The 16657-nt window shown below is 37.5% G+C and overlaps 1 long non-coding RNA gene across 1 annotated transcript in view; it reads left to right on the top strand.

Annotated features, from left to right (window-relative positions):
* Positions 1–13246, top strand: part of LOC311593080 — an 87623-nt gene extending 74377 nt beyond the window's left edge. The window contains exons 3-5 of the long non-coding RNA XR_014777589.1: positions 10463–10566; positions 10797–10869; positions 11399–13246. This is a non-coding gene — a long non-coding RNA (uncharacterized lncRNA). The remainder of the gene's footprint in view (positions 1–10462; positions 10567–10796; positions 10870–11398) is intronic.
* The last annotated feature ends 3411 nt before the right edge of the window (positions 13247–16657 follow it).

The raw sequence follows: 16657 nt of genomic DNA, 5'->3' as shown, positions 1-16657 counted from the left end.
ATTTTCCTTCAGTTGTTCTATGGTTCACAGGCCTAGAAAAAAATCTCTTAAATCAAAGCTTCCATGCATTTAGCAACGTAATAAATGTGATAGCATGGTCTATGTTCAGTGCAGTCTCCAGGTGGTATTCGGGCCCCTAATACCCTGCTGAAATCAGAGCTGAGAAGCAGAAAAATGGTTTTGCAGATGGAGCACTACAGACCTGCTAGTAAGTGAGAGTTCTAGTGCCTCGTGAGGACAACCTAAAGCCCAATTGAAGGTTCTCACCTTTATTTTACATTATGAGGGTATGATGTGAAGAAAGGTGATGACCCTCACCCTCTGTTTTTATAGATTGAATGCACTGCCAAGCCTTTCCACATGTAGCCCACAGTGAAAATGTTTACTATTCACTCTTCCTGACAGTTTTGATGCTTGCTTCTAAATTTTTTGTCAATTTATGATTATCTAGTTATTTTTTCTGAAAAATATATAGTGCTGGTTTGTGAAGCACTGTTTAATTGGTATAGAGTGTTTAATTTCCTCAAACAATGTTCTAGCCTTCCTCTTAAAAATTAATATTATCATATATTTATATGGTTTTAATTGAAAATTTTAACCATAATGAGTAACATCACTTTTATGTATGAAAATAAGGCAAGAAGATATAAGGCAAGAAGATGAGAAGGTACCAGATGCCAGATGTTATGTTATAGAGAAGTTTATTAAATGAGCATAGGAGGAGAAGGAAAGAGGGCAATGGTACCCAAAGAGAGAGAGAGAGAGAAGAATAGAGACAGAGACAGAAGAAGAGTAAGAGGTAGAGAGAGAGCCATGAGGAAGGTTTGTCCTTTTATATAGCCCTCGGCAGGGCCATGGCCCTGTGGCAGGTAGGCAATGACATCACAGGAAGGCAGATTGGAGCAGGAGCCTAACATTCTTACCTTTTCCTAGAATTAAAAAATGAGGAACATGGGATTGTTTCCATATAAGGTAAGTTAAAGTATATAAATGTAGATAAGGAAGAAAAGAGAGAGAAAAAAAGCAATAGGAATAAATATCCAGAAGGGGAAGGAAAAGTTCTGCCCTGAAAGTTTAGGGAAGAGGGCAAGCAAAGTCAGCCAAGTCCTGCAGCAGAAAGAGACCAAGGAGTTCTTGGAGAACCTGGAGCTATTTGTCTTGGGTCAGAAGCACACCATTTCAGCCTTCTACAAATGGATAAGGGGCAAACTAATCATCTTAACTACTTCCGACTGACAGTAGGTCGGAGATAGTGGGTTTAAAAGGCTGAAATGTTGGCTAAATTCTGAAAGAACAGGCTGTTGATTTGCTGTACAGGGTCTGATAACATCTGCAGCTGGGAAGTGTAATACAGGTCCAGCTGGGAGAAACAATGCAGGTCCAGCTGGCATGATCTATGAAGTTGGACTGGTGCACTTGTGGGTAGCTGCTTTCATGATGTCCCAAATGTAGAAAGTCTGGCAGGATACTGGAACATACATGTGGGTAGAAGACAAAGTTATTAGGTTTGGGAGAAAATTTCCTTTAGGTATACATGTGAAACTCTTGGGAGAGCAAAGAGAAAAGGCTTGAAAACAGGAAAAGAGACAATGATGACAAATTTGGGGAGAGCAAAGAAAAGTTTTAGGCATGGGAATAGAAAAGGCTTGAACATGGGAGAGCAAAGAAAAGGTTTGGATATAGGGAGATTCCTTCCATTTTACCTGACTGCTGGCAATACTTAAAACAGTTTTGATTTGAATCTGTCCAAGTTTAGTGGCAGAAGCATGTGAGCTTAGTAGCCCTTAATGTGGGCACAGGGATTTTAAATTCTCCAGAAGGCATCTCAAAGGTGTGTGAGAAGGAACAGGTGCCTAGACATTTCCAATGGGGAACTGAAGTCAGTAATCCATTAGGGCATCCACAGAATCATTAATAACTCAGAAAACAGTGGCACGGTCTGTTCCAGCGACTCATCAGTACTGTACAGCATCCAAGAGTGCAACTCTATGGCAGATGAGCTGGCCCGAGGACACAGCCAACTACCTGGTGCACTAGGAATTTTTCAGAGGTGAAGCGACAGTGGGGGCAACTGTATCCGTTCTTACCAAGTCAGAAGTATTGTAGTTGTAGGTCAGCAAGAAGTACCAGACACAGTCATGAATACCAGGGTTGGGTACCTCTGCTCCCAATGAACTAGAGAAGCATCAACAGTCTCTTGGACAAAGAAAAGCATTTATGTGACTAGGAAGAGGAAATCAGCTAGTGTTGGGAGCAGAAACGTGGCATTCATGTAGTTAGGGAGAGAGGAGTTCCAAAACCAGTAAAAGGGAGAGGAATCCCACCCTCAGAGATAGGAGATAGGTGAGAAACTTAGGCTTTGGCTTGACAGTACTTATCTGGATTCTATTTGACCTGAGAGATGGATTTTTGTAGTTTACAAGAATCCTTTTCAGTTCATAAATGGAGATAAATTTAGCATCATCACTCTTTGAAATCTTCAGTGAAATTCACATTGTTAGACATGTGCACATTGTAGGAAAAAGCAGTAGATATATAGAATAGTAGAGGATTGGGAAAAGAACTTTGTGTTAAAAATCACAAATACTCTGAAGTGAGCTTAGGAAAGGCAGAGCTTATGTAACTTTTTTGATACCTTTTAAACAATAACATGGTGTAGGACAGAAGTTTCCTGTAGAGCAGGATGATAAAAGCTCACTTCAGCATCAGTATACATCATGAAAGATGACAGTCCAGAAGATTGGATATGTATAGTTTTAGCACAATGAGAAACATTTTAAGAATATATAAAGAAAAGGAAATTTAAAATCTTGAGCTTGGAACTATGATAGGATCCTATAGTGGAACGTTTTACCATAGTTAGTTTTATAAATTAGAGCTCTATTGATCAGTGTCAACACTTTGAACAGTGAATACAATAGCGTAGCAATGGGATGAAAAAACTTCTTTTAGATATTTTAACCTTTATAACTTGCATTTACAAACTTGAAACACTTCCCTAGACCTTTTAGCATTCATAACTTGTATGTATCAACCTTAATACACCTTCTTGACCTTCTAACATTCATAAAACATCTATCTGGAAGCTTTAAGATATAGTTGAAATTCACTGTCCTTTAGCTAAAGAATAGTAACAAGGTAAATTTTAAAGTCTATCTAGGCCTGACAGTTAAAGTTTGGTGTCCTTACAAGTGAGAGGATAACAATTGAGATGTAATCTGAAAAAATTACTTAAGTCATTTTTTAAAAATTTGGTCTCTTGCATATGAAGAGGGCTGGGAAGGTATTTGAAGCCTCCCCATGATAGAAGATGACAATGTGACCTGAGTATGAGGTAAAAACAGACCCTGGGTTTGGTGAGGATGCTGAATCTGATCCATACTCCACCAGGCCAAGGAACTTGAAGGCTAGAAGTGTATAAAGCTCTTGTACTGGTTGAACCTCCAGTGGCTGGGCACAGAGAACAAGTGTGCCTGTGAGCATCTTGACATCCATAGGCCAATTGGTCAGCAGCATAGGCTGTGCAATTGGTGTCCCATGCTGGCTGTAGCAGCTGTGAGACCAATGTCTCCTTTTTGGCTGCATATGAAGCAGGTCCATGGGAGAGCTGGCTCAGGCTGCACCTTTGCAGGAATGGGCATTGTAGACCTCTGTTTTCTTCCTTCAGGGGTATTGGCTAAGGCCTGCAGTATAGTTTTGTTGTAACTGATCCTGTCAGGAATACTCCTCTGATATTTTAAAGATTTTACCAGTTCCTATATGGGGGTTCAGGAAACATCCTCAGTCCTTTATTTAAGATGGCATAGAGATTGTAGTTTTGTCTGTCTTAAGACTACTTAGATGGACAATTTTGTTTACATGTTATCTTAATACTTAAAGACTAAGACTTTAGCTTTTATTCCTACTAAGTTGTAGCCTTAAAAACATAAGCATAGTCCATAAAAAGAGTGCAGAACAATTTTTATATGATCAATAACATCACATTTAGAATTATAGAATAAACATGTTTTAAGGCAGTGATTTATATTTTAGCATAGGAAACAAATGGATTTTAATACAGCAGATCACTATAGAATAATTTGAACACCATATCAAACCCATTAGCCAAAAACATTTTGGATCAGGATAAAAATCAATAAACAATTATATACGCAATAAACAATTGTACGAGTTTTCTTATTAGAGCAAAAAATAAATCAGAGACAATTTTTTATTTTTAGCTGAGAGCCAGGCATATTTGACTTTTTTAGATGATAATTTATATAGTTACCAATTGCAGCTGGAGTTGGTCATTGCTTGTAGATCTTTGACTCCACCCCTGGCCTGCCTGTGGGCAAGAGGGGCCTACAAAGTAGAGACTGTACCTGCACATCTTTAACAAATCACCTGCAAACATGTGGTGTTAAAGGGCCAGGGGCCAGGGGCAGCAGCAGGAAACAGGCAGTAGTCATGTGGCTGCCCATAAAGATGGGGCTAAACTTATGGCTGACCCAAACGCTCTACCTCCTCTATCCTGAACTAACATGACAACTTTATTGACATATATTGACAATATATATTGGCCAGAGGATTTGTCATATCACCAGGGAAGCGAGGTGCAGGCTCTCTGCTGACCTATCTTTTATAGGCTCGGCCTAGCTCTGTCCAAAGTTCCGTCCCATCTGGGATTTGTGTGACTTAAGCTGCAGCAAAACCCAAGCAGAGATTCATCCGAGGTCGGGGGGTGGGGTGAGTGGGGATAGCAGAAGAGAGGTTACCTACACATAGGCTGGTGGACCATGCCCATTCAAAGTCTTTCTCATCAGCAGGACCCACTGCAAACAGCGCTGTTCTGGGGGTGGTGCAGCCATGCAGCAGAGTGAGTTACCTGACTTGGGTGCTGGCCCAAGGAGAGATTGGAGCAGCGGAAATTTTCCTCAGCATAGAATCTCAGAAAAGCTATCGAGGAGGAAGGCTTCCTCACAGGTGGCTCTGAGTAAGTGGGGGGGGGGGGGGGAGGGAGAACAGGACTTAGAGAAATTTAGACAACAGAATGGTCCTCTGTGTTGCATTTCAGAATTTCTCAGCACCAATTTTATGTTTAACAATCACTGCCCTATTTATAGAAGCTGATGTGTTATGTTTGTCTTTTATTGTTAATTTATTTCCTAGTGTTTCTTTTTATTGTGGGATTTTTTAAATAAGCCAATTTTAACTTGAGATTGGTTGTTATAATGTTAATCATTATCCATAATGTGGATCATCTATTATAAAATACAATTTGTCAAAGCTTTAAAGAACTTTCTCTGCTGCGTTAAAAAAAAGTACTGGGTTGACACTCTAGAATCTCACTTGAATTAGTCAATATGTAGTAATTTCTGTGAACCTTGCTCTATAATAGATCCTTTTACTTTTCCAGTTCCCTTTCATTCAAACTTTTAGAAATTTTCATTTCTTAGAAAAGTATTAACCAAACTTCATAATTCATAATTCAACATACTTTTGTGTTTTAAGGAGTCTTTAGTAAATAATAGAAACCTTATGGGATATTTATCTTTAATTAGCTAGGGCAGAAAAACAATGATAAATCACATGAGAATTCAGTTGACTGAGAGGAGATGAAGGCATCCAAATTATAGACTTTTTTTTTTAATCCATGGAGTCTTTCAAGAAGCATGTTTATAATGCTAATACAACAAATCTTATTCAGGGTAAACCCATGGTAGAATATACAGAAAGTAGTATCTGTTGTCATATACTTATAAGTTTTCTTATTTTACTTCAGTTTTATGCTTTAGGTGGAAACGTTAGTAAAACATTTGATAAGGTAGGTGAAAGTACAGAAATTCTATACAAAGTAATTCACACAGTTATAGTTGCTACTCTGATTATTTGATCCATTATTTAAAAAAATATTATCATTTTAGCTATGATAACTATCTTATCTCTTCAAAATAAGCATATGCTAATGATTAAATACATAAATGGAAAAAGAAATTGTAATGGAAATTCTCCCTTGTGCCTATGACTCCTGACATTGGAAATCCAGTTTATTTATCCACATTAGATTTCTGCTGCTTCATTTGACATGTATGTTTTTATCAATATTTTCTTATCTAACCACAATTACTGCTATGTGCTGTATAACAGCCCATACAGTTGAAAAACAGGAAAAGGTTGGAAATCAGCCCTTAAAAATAAAACAAGAATATTAGAGAACACATTCCTTATTTTGTTATTTAAGCACATTTTTATTGAAAAATAAAATAATTCATAATACATCTCATTTGCTATCCCACCCCATGCATCCTCCCCCCCTCCCGCTTTCACCCCATTCCCCTTCCCTATGACTGTGACTGAAGAGGACAACATCCTCCTTCAGTCTCTTCTTGGTAATCTGCTATCCTTCCTCTGACTGCCCTCAGGCCTCCCCTTAGAGGGGACATGGCCAAATATGGGGCACGAGAGTTCGTGTCAAAGTCAGTCTCCAGTCTCTACTTAACTATGGAGAATGTTCCATCCCTTGGCTAGATCTGGGTAGGGTTTTGATGATGACTGCATGTGCTGCCCGTGGTTGGTGCTTTAGATTGAGCAGAATGCCTGGGCCCAGATCTGCCCATCATAGTTTTCTTCTTGTAGATTTCTAGGACCCTCTGGATGCATCTATATCCCTATCTCCTATATTTTTCTCACCTAGAGTCACAATAGAATGTCCTCACCTCTATCCCACTTTCCTGGTAAATGAAGATTTTCATCGGACCTGCCCCTTGGGCTAGTGTCCAGTTATAAGTGAGTATATACCATTTGAGTCTTTCTGCTTCTGGGTTAGCTCACTCATTATGATCATTTCTAGTTCAATACATTTGTCCACAAATTTTGGAAATTCCTTCTTTTTAATAGCTGATTATTGTAATATTGTAAATGTACCACAGTTTCTTTATTCATTCTTCTACTGAGGGACACTTAGGCTGTTTCCGTGTTCTAGCTATTATGAATAAGGCTGCTATGAACATCATTGAGCATATGTCCCTACTGTATGCTGGAGCATCTTCTGGGTATATTCCAAGGAGTGGAATAGCTGGGTCTTGAGGAAGCCCTATTTCCAGTTTTCTGAGATAGCGCCAGACAGATTTCCAAAGTGGTTACACTAGTCTGCATTCCCACCAGCAATGAAGGAGTGTTCCTCTTTCTCCACCTCCTAGCCAGCATGTGGTGTCACTTGAACTTCTGATCTTAGCCAATCTGATAGGTGTAAGATAGAATCTCAGAGTTGTTTTGATTTGCATTTTTATGATGACTAAAGGCGTTGAGCATTTCTTCAAGTGTTTCTCAGCCCTTTGATATTCCTTTGTGAAGAATTCTGTTTAATTCTAAGCCCCATTTCTCTCTTTTTTTAATTTTTTAAATTAATTTATTCATATTACATTTCAGTTGTTAGCCCATCCCTTGTATCCTCCCATTCCTCCCTTCTTCCCACTTCCCCCCCTACTCCCCTCCCCTATGTCTGTGTTTGAGGGGGACCTCCTCCCCCTGTATATATATGCTCATAGGGTATCAAGTCTCTCCTTGGTGACCTATTATCTTTCCTCTGAGTGCCACCAGGCATCTCCATAAGACCCATTTCTCAATCAGATTATTTGGTTTGGTGGTGTTTAGTTTCTTGAGTTCTTTATATATTTTGGGTATTAGACTTTTGTCAGATGTAGGGCTGGTGAAGATCATTTCCCAGTCTGTAGGCTGTCACTTTGTTCTGTTGACAGTGTCTCCTGCCTTACAGAAGCTTCTCAGCCTCATGAGGTCCCATTTATTAATTGTTGACCTAAAGGCCTGGGCTGTTAGTGTTCTGTTTAGGAAGTTGTCTCCTCTGCCAATGTTGTTCCAGGCTTTTCCCCACTTTTTCTTCTAACTGATTTAGTGTCTCTGGTTTTATGTTGAGATCTTTAATCTGCTTGAACTTGAGTTTGGTGCATGGTGACAAGTATGGGTCTAAATGCATTTTTCTACATGTAGAAATCCAGTTAGACCAGCACCATTTGTTAAAGATGCTATCCTTTTTCCATTGAATAGATTTGGCTTCTTTGTCAAAAATCAGGTGACTATATGTGTGTGTATTCATATCTGGGTCTATTGCTCTGCCAGTACCATGTTGTTTTTATTACGATTGCTCTATGGTACAGCTTGAGATCAGGTATGGAGATTCCTCCTGAGGATCTTTTATTGTATAAGATTGTTTTAGCAATTCTTGGTTTTTTGTCTTTCCATATAAAGTGGAGAATTCACCTTTCAATTTCTTTTAAAAATTGTGAAGGTGTTTTGATAGGGATTGCATTGAATCTGTAAATTGATTTTGGTAAGATGGCAATTTTTACTATGTTAATTCTCCTGATCCACGAACAAGGGAGATTCCTCCATCTTTTCAAGTCACCTCCAATCTCTTTCTTCAGGGACTTACAGTTTTGTTTTGTTTTTTTCAAACAGGTCCTTCACTTGCTAGCTTAGAGTTACTCCTGGATATTTTAAATTGCTTGTGGCTAATTTGAAGGATGTAGATTTCCTAATTTCTTCCTCTATATGATTGTCATTTGTATATAGGAAGGCTACTGATTTTTTGGGTTAATTTTGTATCGAGCCAGTTTGCTGAATGTGTTTATCAGCTGAAGGTGTTCTCTGGTGGAATTTTGGGGGTCACTTATGAACACTATCATATCATCTACAAATAGGGATAATTTGACTTCTCCCTTTCCCATTTGGATCCCCTTGATCTCCTTGTGTTTTCTTATTGCTCTGGTTAGAATTTCAAAAACTACATTGAAGAGATATGAAGATAGTGGGCAGCCTTGTCTGGTCCCCAACTTTAGAGGAATTTCCTTGAGTATTTCTCCATTTAATTTGATGTTGGCTATTGGCAGCTGTATATAGCCTTTATTATGTTTAGGATTGTTCCTTGTATCCCCAATCGCTCCAACACTTTAAACATGAGTGGGAGTTGGATCTTGTCAAATGCTTTTTCTGCATCTAAGGAGATGATCATGTGGGTTTTTTCCTTTAGTTTGTTTATATGGTGGATTATACTGATGGATTTCCATATATTAAACCATCCATGTATGCCTGGAATGAAGCCTACCTGGTCATGATGAATGATATCTTTGATAAGTTCTTGTGTTTGTTTTGCATGTATTTTATTGAGTAACTTTGTGTCTATGTTCATAAGAGAAATTGGTCTGAAGTTCTCCTTTCTTGGGGGTCTTTGTAAGGTTTAGGTATCAACGTGACTGTGACCTCATAGAAAGAATTTGGTAATGTTCCATCCATTTCTATCTTTTGTAGTAGCCTGAAGAGTATCGGTATTAGCTCTTCTTTGAAGGACTGGTAGAATTCTGTGCTGAAACCATCTGGCCCTGGGCTTTTTTTGTTTGGGAGACTATCAATGATTGCTTCTATTTATATAGGAGAAATAGGACTATTTAATTTGTTTATCTGATCTTGATTCAATTTTGGCAAGTAGAGTCGATCAAGAAAATTGTCCATTTCCCTTAGATTTTCAATTTTTGTGTCATATGCCTTTAAAGTAGGATCTTATGATTCTTTGTATTTCTTCCGTGTCTGTTGTTATGTCTCCCTTTTCATTTCTGATTTTGTTGATTTGAATAGTGTGAGGGCAAATTCTTGTCAATGGATTGTGGACAGCATTTGTCAAACATAGTTAGGGAATACTTTCATTTTGCATTATAGAAAGGAAAACCAGATATGCACTGTTGAAGAAATGAGAGATAGAATATTTCAACATATTGCAACAATTTTACTTTCTAAAATCTTTCTCATATTGTGTGTGTGTGTGTGTGTTCACGTGCATATGTGTGTTTGTGTGTGTGTTGGCCTGCAAGTATGCTTATGCAAAATGTGTGGGACTGGTTTCCATAGAAGTCAAAAGAGAGTGTTGTATCACTGTAATGGGAGTTAGAGACTGTCATAAATCATAATGTGGTTGCTGGAAATCAGACCTAGGTTCTCTTCAGGAATAAGGGTTCTTATATGATGAGCTATGGATTTTAAATAGTTTCCTAGTCAGTCATGCAGAAGCAATTTTTCATATAATTATGGAAATGGCTTCTATTAGTGGAGAAAACCTTTGTCTATTCCTACTTTCAACAGCAATAAAGGTAAGACTTTTCTCTTGTTCTTTTCTTCAGCTATTGATACTAATGTTCATGGGTTTCAGTATTTTCAGAATTGAAGTTAGAGTACATTGTATTGGCTTCTTCAGTTGTGGTTATAGTGCAGTTTTTCAATCATCAAAATCTTCATCTCCATCATCACATCTGTCATCATAATATTTATATTCATAATCATCATCATCATTATTCATTTTCAGCTTGCATTCTATTTTCAGTTGCACCTTTCTCCCTTTTTGGCAGAACACATCATTTTATAGATATACTTAAGAGTTTTATAACTGTTTCTAATTATGCATTTTCTTCCACAGCCACTAGGTGCTGTGCAGTAAACAAACATTTGACCTGAAGATGGCAGATAGTACAGTGTCAGTGCTTCCAAAGGAAACTTGAATGTACAGATACTTTAACACTTGTAAGTATACTACCTTTACAAGTCATTTCCTCTGCCTCAACAATATATAATTTATCTTTGCCCCAGCCCTGGACTGGATAGTTGAAATTAATAAGTTATTATTATTATTATTATTATTATTATTATTATTATTATTATTATTATTATTATTATTATTATTATATTACTTATATGTGATAATCATTGCTATCCTTTAATTCATAATCAAAGAGAAAATGTTTACTTTTCAGAGGATCATTTTCTATCTATCGAGATTTTCCTGAGTTGAAGGCATCCAATTCGGATGAGAGAAGCCTGAAGGAGGTATTTGACAGCTACTCTTCAGAACAGACACACAGGACAAATTGAACAAGAGAATTTAGACATATATACAAAAATAGCCAGAAACATAACATCTCCAAAGGTATATCTTGGTGTATTACTTTACTTCCTAAACTTATGAATAGAGATAAGGAAAATATTGACAGACTTGGCAGATACCACTGTCCCCTGTGGTCACTTGCTACAGCCATGTTCAACCTCACTGTGTTTTTTGACACACGTGCCAATGGAGAGGCATTTGGATATGTGTCCTTCCAGCTGTTTGCAGGCCAAGTTCCAAAGACAGCAAAAAACATCCATGCTCTGAGCAGTGGAGAGGAAGGATTTGGATATAAGGGTTCCTCCTTTCACAAATGTTTTTCCAGGATTTACATGCCAGGGTGGTGACTTCACATGCCATAATGGCACTGGTGGCAGATCCATCTATGGGGAGAAATTTAAGTATGAGGGATTCATGCTGAAGATTACAGTACTTGCATCTTGTGCTGCACCAAACACAAATGTTCCCCAGGTTTTAATCTGCACTGTCAAGACTGAGTGGCTGGATGGCAAGCATATGGTCTTTGGGAAGGTGAAAGAAGGCATGAGCATCATGGAATCTATGGAGCACTTTGAGTCCAGGAATGGGAAGACCAGCAAGAAAATCACCAATTCCACCTGTGGACAACTCTAACTCTTTTGACTTGCAGGCATCTTACCAACAAGACCATTCCTTCTGTAGTTCAGGAGAGCACCCCACTCCATATTTCCCTCATTCCCCTCCAAGTTTAGTTGGATTGCAGATCTAAGTTTATGATTATGAGTAAAAAGTAAATAAGAAACAAAATTGACAGACACAGTGCTCTCCGTATTCCATGTGAGTTCTTGTAATAGAACTCAGGTCATTAAAGGAAAGGTGCTTCAGTGCCTAGATGTAAGCTCCTTTTCTTCCTAAACCATCTTACTAGGTGCACTTGAGATTTTTGATATCAGTTTTTGCAGGTGTGCATGTGCATGTCTTTTTTTTTCTTGTCAGTCATTTAGGAATGGTTTTCATTTCTTGATATTTCTTCTATTGATGCTTCTCTTTTTAAATTTAGTTTAACTTATTCAAATATATCAAGTGTACATATTTATGGGATAATGCAAATGATAATTTTTAGAGGTTAGGACGCAGCATGGTCTAGTGAAAATTTTAGCCAAGAATTCCCAGGGTATCAGTTCACTGAAAGTTACCAAGTTTACACCAGGAAGTTAAACAAAATTCTTCATTGACTATATGTTAGCTGTAGTAAGGGTGGTCCCATTGTGGTAGCTATTCTGTAGGGCTTGTGTTAAGTATTACAGAGGGGAGGACAACCATGGAGGAGTAACTGGATCTTTTTGTTCCTCTTCTCAATGTGATCATATTGAATACATAAATTTTCTTCCTTTCATTATTAACTAAGCTTATTTAGTTGGATTATTTAGTACAAATATATGTGTCTAGTTGGGGTATAGGATACAATAAACTACTAACTCTAGAAACAATGTGAGAATATTTATGGAATAACAGGGCATGTTTTGAGGGATCAGTACTCATGGGAAGTTACTCTTACATGGAGAGTAAAGATGTAAATTCCTAGAAGCCACTTACTCCAGGAAAAAAAAATCTGATCATCTCACTTCAGCTTCTTTTTAATTTATACTTGTTAAAACATGAAAAGAAGTACTTAGATTTTGTTTTAAGTTTTCCAGAAAGTCTGGCCATTGATAAATGTACCTCTCATGAAGGAATCCTGTATTTATAGCATTCAGAGACTATGAAAGAGTTCCACTGCTGGTCAAAATGAAGAGAGCAAGTGAACAACCCCAACCAATTCCTCTACAAAACAACATATACACCTAAGGCTCAGGAAACTTCACTGAAGAGAAGACAAAAAAAAATTTAAGAGTGAGAGTATCAAGACAACTCCTAGAAGGCACATCCATTAAACCTAAATAATATATTTACATAAACAAGACCAGTACTTGGACACTACCAGTAGTCTTCCCAACACAGATTGGGGACACTTTACAAGACATCTCACAGATGGAAAGATTTTTTCAGTCAGTTGCTCCTAAGATAAGGGGAATGAGTTTTCACTAGGGATAAGCCTGTGGAGATAAGGAGTATACACAAATACTCAGGAAGCAAAATATACTTAGTAAGTTGTGTTTGTGTGAGAGTGAATGTTATGTGGTAATTATTACACATTATTGTTGTAACAATATTAATTTTAGAAAAATTTGCCATAGATTTTAGAAGTAGTCAAAGAAAATTGAAAAAGGATAAAGAAAATTATGGCAATATAGGACTCATATATGATATTATTAGAAATATATAATATTTCATTAAAATAAATTTTATGAAAGAAAACTTCTGTTTCTTGTTTTCTGACTGTAATTATTTTTAGAAGAGGAGAGGAAGGTAAGATTGTTTTTATAATCTTAAATTTCCTATTCATGTTGTAGTATGAATACAAATCCATTTTCCTGCCTAAGGAAAGCCTACAGTGAGATAAAAACCATCAATTATGGTTTCCTGATTTCAAAGGCAAGAGGGCCCTGATCTGTCTATTTTAAGTTTACCTTTTTTGTATAATAAAAACTTGAGATGCCACAACTACAGCCATTACCTCATTTATCTCCATCTGGCAGCCTCATAGATGTAATTGAAAACCCAAGAATGTGTAGCTAGATGGTTGACCTATGACACAAAATAATTTCATCTCTGTCATCTTCACAAAACAGGATTCAATCTAGAACTTGGATAGATCTGTTTCTATGGTTCTCATTGGGAAAATATCCACACCTGACAATTTAAAGCAGGTAAACATCTCAATGTATAAATACGTCCAAGGGTCTCCTTAAAAAATTAAAACAAATCCCTTTCTACAACTTGCCAAATTTTTCAGTTTCCATTTTATCTCCTCTACTCTTCTCTGGTCAATACTAGTAAAAGAATAAAAACAACAACAATAATAGTGATAAAAATAAAATGTAAATATCTATGAGAGTTGGAGATTAATCTTCTTAATACTATACATGATTTGCACTGAAAAAGAGAAGGAGCCAGGTGGTGGTGGAGATCACCCTTAATCACAGCACTTGAGAGGCAGAGTCAGGAGAATCTTTGTGAGTTCAAGGCTACCCTTGTCTACAGAGTGAGTTCAAGTACAGTCAAAATCACATAGAGAAATATTGTCTCAGGAAAAAAGAAAGAGAGAACAGGTATACCTGCACTAATTTACAAGTAAGAGACTTTGCCAGACTGTTCATTTAGCTCTCACTGTCTCCATGGGAACTGGGATGCCTGTATGTTTGAGTTGAAGTTATTGGTGGAAATAAATTTTAAAAATGTAGAAGAATAAGAATTTGTCTGAACTCTCTGAATTCCCTTAATAATACAAATACTGTAAGTGGAAAACTTCTGGAATCTTCCTCTCTGCTACAGTACTCAGTTCTTTGTTTTCCTATATGTTCATTGCCAAATCAATAGCACCTTACACAGCCTTTTTTAACCATTCTGATTTTATTTACTTTAAATATTACATAGAGTTGTTCCATAATGTTTTTACAAGTCATTTTACTATAATCAATGATAATGATTGTAACTATATTGCTTCCAATTGCTGTCCAGCTCATTGGGAATAGAAACCCCATCACACACATTAATCATCAATACAAACAAGATTTATGCCCACAGGCAATCTGATAGAGGGGATTTTTAACTGATGTTCACACTTCTTAGATACTCCTAGTTATGTCAAATTGAGAACAATATTTTACCAGTCTACTTTTCGTAAAAAATGAAACTCAAGAGGCAACTTGTACTTTGAGTACAAAATTAAACTATAATTAATAATTCATATTTTTACTCTTAAAAACTGTTTTCAACTCAACATTATTATTTAATACTTGTGATATTCAGTCATGACTATATATTTGAATTATCAGTAAATTTTTGAAGACGTGCTCCTTATGAAGACTGTGGTTTTTTAATTAAAGTGGGCCACCATAAGATCATAAGGAGTGGCACTATAAGGAGGGATGTCCTTGTTGGAACAAGTGAGGCCTTGTTGGAGGAAGTTTTCAACAGAGGTAGACTTTGAGGTTTCAGAAGCTCAAAGTAGGCCAACTGCATGTGTCTCTCTTTCTGCTGACTGATAACACATATATAGAGCACCTGGTCCCTTTTCCAGAACCATGTCTGTCTGTGTGATGCCATGCTTCCTGATATGCCAATACCAGACTAAACCTTTGAACCTGTAAGCCAGCCCCCATTTAATGCTCTCCTAAGATTTGCCTTGGTCAACTTCTTGTGGTGCTCTTGATCCACCTGGATCCTACAATCCTTCTTTACCCTCTTTCATAGGATTTCCTAGGCACTGCATAATGTTTGACTGAGTTTCATTGCATCAAATACCATGAGTTTATGAATGAAGCCTTTCTGATGATGATTATGCTAAGTTCCTATGAGTATAAAAGAGCAGCTATCATTAATTATTATTTCATTAACTTATTTTTGCCTTTTATGTTTGATTCTATCCTAAATCTGTAGACTATCCTGCTTCTGATTGCTGGCCCTCCAGGAAGTGAGAGGGGACCTCTCCCTTGTGGCTCATGTCTCAAGCTGGAATGGACATTAGTTGGCCACTGCCACAATTTTTCTGCCCACTTTGCCCCACAGAATCATTCTGGCAGGGCAAATTGTCAGTATAAGGTTTTGTGGGTGGGTTGTGCCTCATTCACTCCAGTGGAAGCCCTACCTGGTTAAAAAATATGGTCTGTTCAGGCTCCTTATGCCCCATTACTAGGAGTCTTAGCAAGGTTCATCCTCAAAAATTCCTGGAAGATTCCATTGCACTAAATATGTATCTACCTTGCCATTCAGATGCCCCCTCCCCAAATGCTAGTTGTCTCTCCCAGTACTCTTCCCTCCATTCTCCTTGCACCTGTTTTCTCCTACCCACACCAAGTCCACTAGTGAACTCTGTTGTATTTAATCTTCCTTTGAAAATACGTGCACCTCCCCAGCATTACCTTCCTTGTTACTCAGCCATTCTGGCTGTAAATTATCTTTTGCTTTATAGCTAATGTGCACTTATAAGTAAGAATATGCAATGTATGTCTTTCTGGGTCTGGGATACCACACTGTGAATGACTTTTTTTTCTAGCTGTATATATTTTGCCTGCAAATTTCATACCATTGTTTTTAACAACAGTGATAACTCCATTGTGTATATATACCACTTTTTTACTCATTCTTTCACTGAGGAACATCTAGATCATTTTCAGTTTTCAGCTATAAAAAATAATGGTGCTATAAACATAATTAAACAAGTGTTCTTGAGGTAAGTGGAGCAACCTTTGGTTATGTGCCTTGAAGTAGTATAGCTGCATCTTAAGGTGGATTGAATTGCAATTTTCTGAGAAATGGCCATAATGATTTCCAAAGTGGCTGTACAAGTTCGCATACCACCAGCAATGGAGGTGTGTTCTCCCTGTTCTCCATTGCTCCACATCCTCACCAGCATGACCTGTCACTTGCATTTTTTTAATCTTAGCCATTCACAGAGGTTTAAGATAGAATCTCAGAGTCTTTTTTGATGTGCATTTTCCTGATGGATAATGATGTTGTTATCCCCTTACTGCTATCTTTCATTTCCCATCCTCCATCCCTCTTCCATCCTACTCCCCTCCCCAGACCTCTGACCAAATATAACCCTTGAAAGCCAAAAGAGCCTGTAGAAATACCATGAGGGCCAGC

The sequence above is a fragment of the Acomys minous genome (assembly GCF_964271855.1).
Source record: "Acomys minous genome assembly, chromosome: 2".
NCBI lineage: Eukaryota > Metazoa > Chordata > Mammalia > Rodentia > Muridae > Acomys > Acomys minous.
The sequence above is the reverse complement of the archived record's forward strand: the minus strand, read 5'-3'. Positions and strand labels throughout refer to the sequence as shown.